The following is a 6,817-nucleotide window of genomic DNA, read 5'->3' on the forward strand; positions in this document are numbered from 1 at the left end:
ATTAATAAACGTTTGTTTATTTGCATGCAAGCGTGTGTGTGAGTGAGTGACAGCACAAACTACATTCTGTACTGTTTAAATTTTGGTGGGTTAATCCTTGTATACAGGCCTTTTCAAATATTCCAGCCTGTTTACTGTATTCATACGAGGGAGCATAACATAGTTCCTTTTCGTTTATGTCTGCAGTGGTTGCATCACATCATCATGTTCATACACATGGGTGTTTCCGGGCATTTATTCCGGCTAAGCATAGCAGTTGCTAATTTCAGTGACACCTTTTCAAGAGACCGTCTCACCATTAAATATTGTGAGAAATTCCATATACAACCGCCATCTTTCATTTAGGCCAGCCATACAGCTCTAGTAGCTGGTCTGTGATTGGTTTAAATTTGAATGTGTCAGGTGATTTGACTTGGCGCCTTTTTTGTATTCATGCGTTTATTTTCCAGTCTAAGAAAAACACGGGATCGGGATAGACTCAAACCACAGCGGTTCTCTCACTAGGGAGCCTAGACAATTCCTTCATGGACACAAAACAGTCGATGAACAAAGGACACATCTCTACAAGCAGAGACAACTTATATTGCTGAATCAATTAAAATCAAGGATGACATTCAAGAAACTGTTCGTCATTTTTATTGTCCAAATATTGGATCTTATCTCTTTCTTCTTGAGTCCCAAGGGGTTCACATTATGCCTGATTATAGGCGCCATCATCCCCGCCGTGTTCACCATGGACATTCATGGATCCTTCCAAAGGAACAACAAACTAACATTCCGACAGTAGGAATTCAAACTAAAGGCTCGATGCGTATGAGAGCCAATCGGGCCACCGTTTTGCAAAAGGACGATACCAGAACGAAAGAACTTTCATTGTTGTTATTTGTGAATAAATTTTGAGTTTGGCTGCAACTGCAGAACTAAATTAAATACTGTTAGAACTCACCCCATAAATGTTACCATGACATTTTTGTACTGCGCTGATATAACGTTATTTCAAAAACCACTCTCATTATGTTTTGTAACTATTCTGTGCTTCCACCAAACAAGTTTAAAAAAAAGAAAGGATCTCATGAAATTTGAATTTAACCTGAAAAACTATTTTAATATAGCATCTGATTTTTACTCATTTGCGGCAGAAAAAATACATGCGTACCGTATTTTGTTGTACATGTCGCGGTTTCAAATCATCGCCTCCATTTTTTTCTCTTTCTTTCTTTCTTCGCCCCCCCCCGCTTCTTCTCTTATCGGCTAAACACAAGTGAAACGTTCGCCAAACACGAGTGAAACATTCATCAAACACGAATGAAATGTTTGCCAAACACGAGTGAAACATTCTCCAAACACGAGTGCATTCACCACTCACGCGTGAAATGTTCGACAAAAACACAAGTGAAACATGCGGCTAAGCACGAGTGAAACGCACGAACATATATCAACAAAACACCAACAAAACAGGCCATTTAATTTTTACCCTTTAGACGAAATTAATTTAAATGCAATCAACAAACTCCGAATCTATTCTTGAGTGCATAAATTTCGTTCAAGAATTAAATGGAGTCGTTTGTTTGTTTTTGTGGGGACCAACCTCACTAATATTACGCTGGCAAAATGAATACAGCTCATTCTGACCAAGTCGGGGCAACTCGCCCAGAGAGCAATGACTGATGCTACCAGTCACATTGTCCGAACCCACCAGCAGCAGGAGCAGCCATTCTGAGCAGCAGTTCAAACAGTCCTTATCAGGGCTAATAAGTTTTTCACAAATGCGATTCACCACTGCTTGCTTCTTGAGACCCACCGGCAGCGAACTTCATTTCCAGTCTCCAGTGCTCCCGGCTCGCTCCAGTGCCTCCAGATCACTCCTGCAGCTTTCCAGCCCTTGGTGTCTCCTGCGCCTCACCTGCCACCTTGCTCGCACTTGGCTCCCTGCTGGTCGTACATTCATAACACTGATCCCTCCGTTCTCAGTGTTGTCCGTTCTCAGGGTCGTACGTTCCTTAACACTTATCCCTCCGTTCTCAGTGTTGCACGTTCCTTAACACTGACCCCACCATCTCAGTGTTCACCATCAGTTCCAGACCGCCTTGACGTCCAGCTGATCATTCCAGACCCAGTGAACAACCCTAAACCACGCTATGCCGAGAGTACCTTAGCCCTCAGTGACGTGCTTCCAGGCGACCAGCAACCAGATCCAACGATTAATTTTTTTTGCTTTTAACCAAACAACCCGTGTCTGTCATTCTTCTTTGCCTTTTTGCTGTTTACCTTGTTAGTTGTTGGGTCGATTGATTGTCCCTGGACGACTGGCCCCGCAACAGGTGGTGACCCCGACGTGATTTTTGACATGGGCAAACAGCTGGCAGAGAAGATGGCGGAAGGCACCGAAGAACCTGAAATCAACTCATCACATTTCCTCATCCAACTTCCGCCATATAATCCAGTGAACACCAGGAGTTGGTTTATTCAACTTGAGGCGATATTCGCATCTAGGAGAGTCAAATGCCAGGACACCAAATATGCCTCGTTGGTACAGGCTCTACTTTCAACTCTCGTGAAAGAAGTGGAGGACATCCTAATGAACATACCCGAACATCTCCCGTACACCCACCTCAAAGATGCCATCCTCAAGCGGACAGGCCGCTCAGATGAAGATCTCATCAGAGACCTATTCTCTCATGTGTCTCTGGGCAACAGGACTCCAGCCCAGCTCTTACGGGTTATGAAGAGTCGACTCGGAAACAACACCATGGCCGAGCCTATCCTCCGAGACCTATGGATGGATCGGTTGCCCTCAAACATCACCCAAGTCCTGGTTCCTACAAAAACTCTCCTGGAAGTGTTGGTCGATTCGGCAGACGAGGTTTATTCCCGGAGCCACGAAAGAGTCAACCAAGTAGACAACAGCCACGAACGAGTGGATAACACCCACGAAAGGACTCACCGAAGAGACCACCAAGGCGACAGCAGCCCACAAAATCCTGCACGGCGTTTTGAAGAGATGGCTCAGATGAGAGCTGAAACTCGCCTTACTCCAGAGGCGACGGAGCCCAAATGCCCATGGGCGTGGTCAAAGCCCAGCCCCACGCACATGTTATAGACGCCGTACCCGCAGTTTGAGTCAGAGACGGAGCTATAACCCTAACGAATGCTGGTACCACCAACATTTCGGGGACCAAGCCCACATGTGTCAACTTCCCTGCACGCACCAAAGGACACAGGGAAACGAATAAACCAGCAGGCAACGGCGACGACCCCTGCTGGTACACACATGCACAGTCGTCTTTTTTATGTGTGGGACCATAACAACGGCCTAAGATTCTTAGTTGACACCGGCGCAGCCATCAGCGTTGTACCACCCACCAACAAGTCAACCCCAAGACCCGCCCCATTTCAACTTCGGGCAGCAAACGGTTCCATTATAGAAACCTATGGGAACCAAGAATTAACACTAAACATTAACCTCAGGCGTGACTTCAAGTGGTCCTTCACCATAGCAAATGTCAAAACTCCCTTGCTCGGTGCTGATTTCCTGGCACACTACAACTTGACTGTCCACATGAAAACGAGGACCCTATCCGACAACACCATGTCTCTCAAGGTTACAGGGACCCCATCAAGCTGGAACTCAACCGGGATTAGCGTAGCAACACAACACGACCCACGCTATGCGGAAATCCTGCACTGGTACAAGGACATCACTCAGCCTATTAAGCCTACCGACATGGGAGAACATCAGACCCAGCACCACATAAAGACCACTGGACAACCCGCATTCGCACAGCCACGACGACTCCCTCCACACAAGTTGACATATGCCAAGAAGGCTTTCGAAGAGATGTTGGTGGACAACACCATCCGTCCCTCAGACAGTCCATATGCATCGCCACTACATTTGGTACCCAAACCTGATGGGGAGTTCAGAGTCTGCGTGGACTACCGAAAACTAAATGTATCCACAGTGCCCGACCGGTATCCAGTTCCACACATACACGACTTTGCATCAGACCAGCAGGGGGCTCGTATCTTTTCAAAGATCGACCTGACCAAGGCATATTACCAGGTACCAGTTGCCCTGGAGGACATTCATAAGACAGCTGTTACAACCCCTTTCGGACTGTTCGAATTCCTAAAATTGCCCTTCGAACTACATAACGCAGCCCAGACTTTCCCAAGTTTTTCGTGGTCTGCCATACGTCTACGCCTACATAGACGACATCTTGGTGGCCAGCAGAGATGTGGATGCCCATGCAAAACACCTGGAAGAAGTGTTTCACCGTCTGAAACACTACGGGCTCCGAATCAACCCAGACAAGTGCGAATTTGGAGCAGAGCACATAGACTTCCTTGGACACCATACCGATGCTAGTGGGATCACTCCACTTCCGGCTAAAATAGAGGCGATATAGGATTTTTCCATGCCGACATCCATAAAACAACTATGACGTTTCTTGGGCATGGTAAACTTTTACCGCAGATTTATTCCCGAATGTTCAAGCCTCCTCACCCCCCTCTAACAAATATCCTCCAGAGAAAAAACAAATCCATCACTCTGGACGGGGACTAAGAGAAGGCTTTTAATGCAGCAAAAACTGTTTTAGCTAACTTCACAAAGTTGGCACACCTGAACGAGGACACCCGGACGCACATATACCTCACTACAGATGCATCAGATACTGGAATGGGAGCTGTCGTGGAACAGGAGAGTGAAGACCAACGCAAACCTATAGCCTTTTTCTCCGCTAAACATTCACCAGCTCAGTCGAGATATAGCACCTTCTCTAAAGAGCTTCTAGCAATCTACCTCGCTATCAAGCACTTCCGCCACCTACTCGAGGGCCACAGTTTTACTGTTTTAACCGACCACAAACCCCTGACAACTTCTCTGTCTAACAACTCGGACAAATATTCTGCTGTGAGATCAGGAACCTGGACTACATCTCCCAGTTTACCTCCAACATTCAATATGTCAAAGATAAGAATAACACTGTTGCTGATGCTTTGTCCAGATTCAATCTCAACGCTATGGAAAACAGCCCGCTCAGCCAGGACCTGATAGCAGAGGCACAGGATTCCGATGCAACGCTCCCAGATGTGTTGGCAAACAGATTCCTGCAGTTAAAGGAATTCTCAGCCCCCTTCAGTAGCAGAACCATATACTGTGACACCAAACTGAGCCATCCCAGGCCTTATATACCTCCAGCACTCCGGAGGCAGATCTTCAACCATCTCCATGGAATGTCACACCCCAGCAAACGGGCCACAGGAAAACTTCTCGCCGACCGCTTTGTGTGGCCTAACATGAACTCTGACATCCGTAATTTGGTGTCAACATGTCTTGAGTGCCAAAAATGCAAGGTATACAGACATACAAAATCTCCACCAGGCACATTCAGCAATCCCGATGCTCGCTTCAGTCACATCCATATCAACATAGTCGGACCTCTTCCAATGTGCCAGAATTACCAGTACCTCCTCACTGTTGTGGACCGTTTCTCCAGGTGGCCAGTGGCAGTCCTCATCAGAGACACCTCGGCTAACACAGTAGCAAAGGCCGTCCTTCAAGAGCGGATTGCAGTATTTGGTGTGCCCGGCATCATCACCACAGAACGTGGTGCAGTTTCAATCCCTACTCTTCCAGGAGTTCACCCAACTACTTGGCGTCAAGCACATTAACACTACAGCATATCATCCTTGCGCCAACGGCCTCGTGGAAAGATTCCACCGGACACTGAAGGCTTCTCTGACCACAAGACACCCCACCAAAAACTGGGTGGACGAGCTACCTTTGATTCTCTTGTCAATCCGAAACTCACTGAAAGAAGACCTAGGTTTTTCCCCAGCAGAAGTAGTCTTCGGCACGGCACTTTCTCTACCCGGCCAATACTTTGAGGACACCACGCCCAACCTTATTTCTGCAAGCCCCTTCACTCAAGAGCTACGCCATAAAATTTCCCAACTCCAGTATTCACCACCCAGGCAACCATCATAACCGACCGTCCACGTCCCTCACCAGCTGAATATATCTTTGTACGAAATGATGCAGTAAAGAGCCCACTAACACCAACATACCAGGGTCCATTCAAAGTCTTGCAGCGTACCGAGAAATACCTGACCATCAACCGAGGAAATCGGACTGACACCATTTCCATCGACAGGGTTAAACCAGCTTTCCTGGAAACGGCATCACAAGGGATGGAACACGTCTTAACTCACCCAGACGCCAGACCAACCCCAACAACACAATCGCAGCCAGCCCGCCAAGAGACAGACCAAACTCCAGAAGTGCCCATCCCTTCAACTAGACACACCCGTCGTAGAAGGGTTACCTACCCAAGCAAATACAAAATGTATATCTATTATTAATTGATAAAGATCAATTATCCAGGGAGAGAGCCTTATCGCAGTTTTAAATCACCGCCTCCATTTTTTTCTCCTTTTTTCTTCCCCCCCTCCTGGCTAAACACAAGTGAAACATTTGCCAAACACGAGTGAAACATTCGCCAAACACGAGTGCATTCACCAAACACGATTGAAATGTTTGCCAAACACGAGTGCATTCACCACCCACACGTGAAATGTTCGACAAAAACACAAGTGAAACATGCGGCTAAGCACGAGTGAAACGCACGAACATATATCAACAAAACACCAACAAAACAGGTGATTTAATTTTTACCCTTTAGACAAAATTAATTTAGATGGAATCAACAAACTCCGAACTTACTCTTGAGTGCATAAATTTCGTTCAAGAATTAAATGGCGTCGTTTGTTTGTTTTTGTAGGGACCAACCTCACTAATATTACGCCGGCAAAA

Source organism: Euprymna scolopes, chromosome 1, assembly GCF_053919585.1.
Source record: "Euprymna scolopes isolate OS-2025 chromosome 1, ASM5391958v1, whole genome shotgun sequence".
NCBI classification, from domain to species: Eukaryota; Metazoa; Mollusca; class Cephalopoda; order Sepiida; family Sepiolidae; genus Euprymna; species Euprymna scolopes.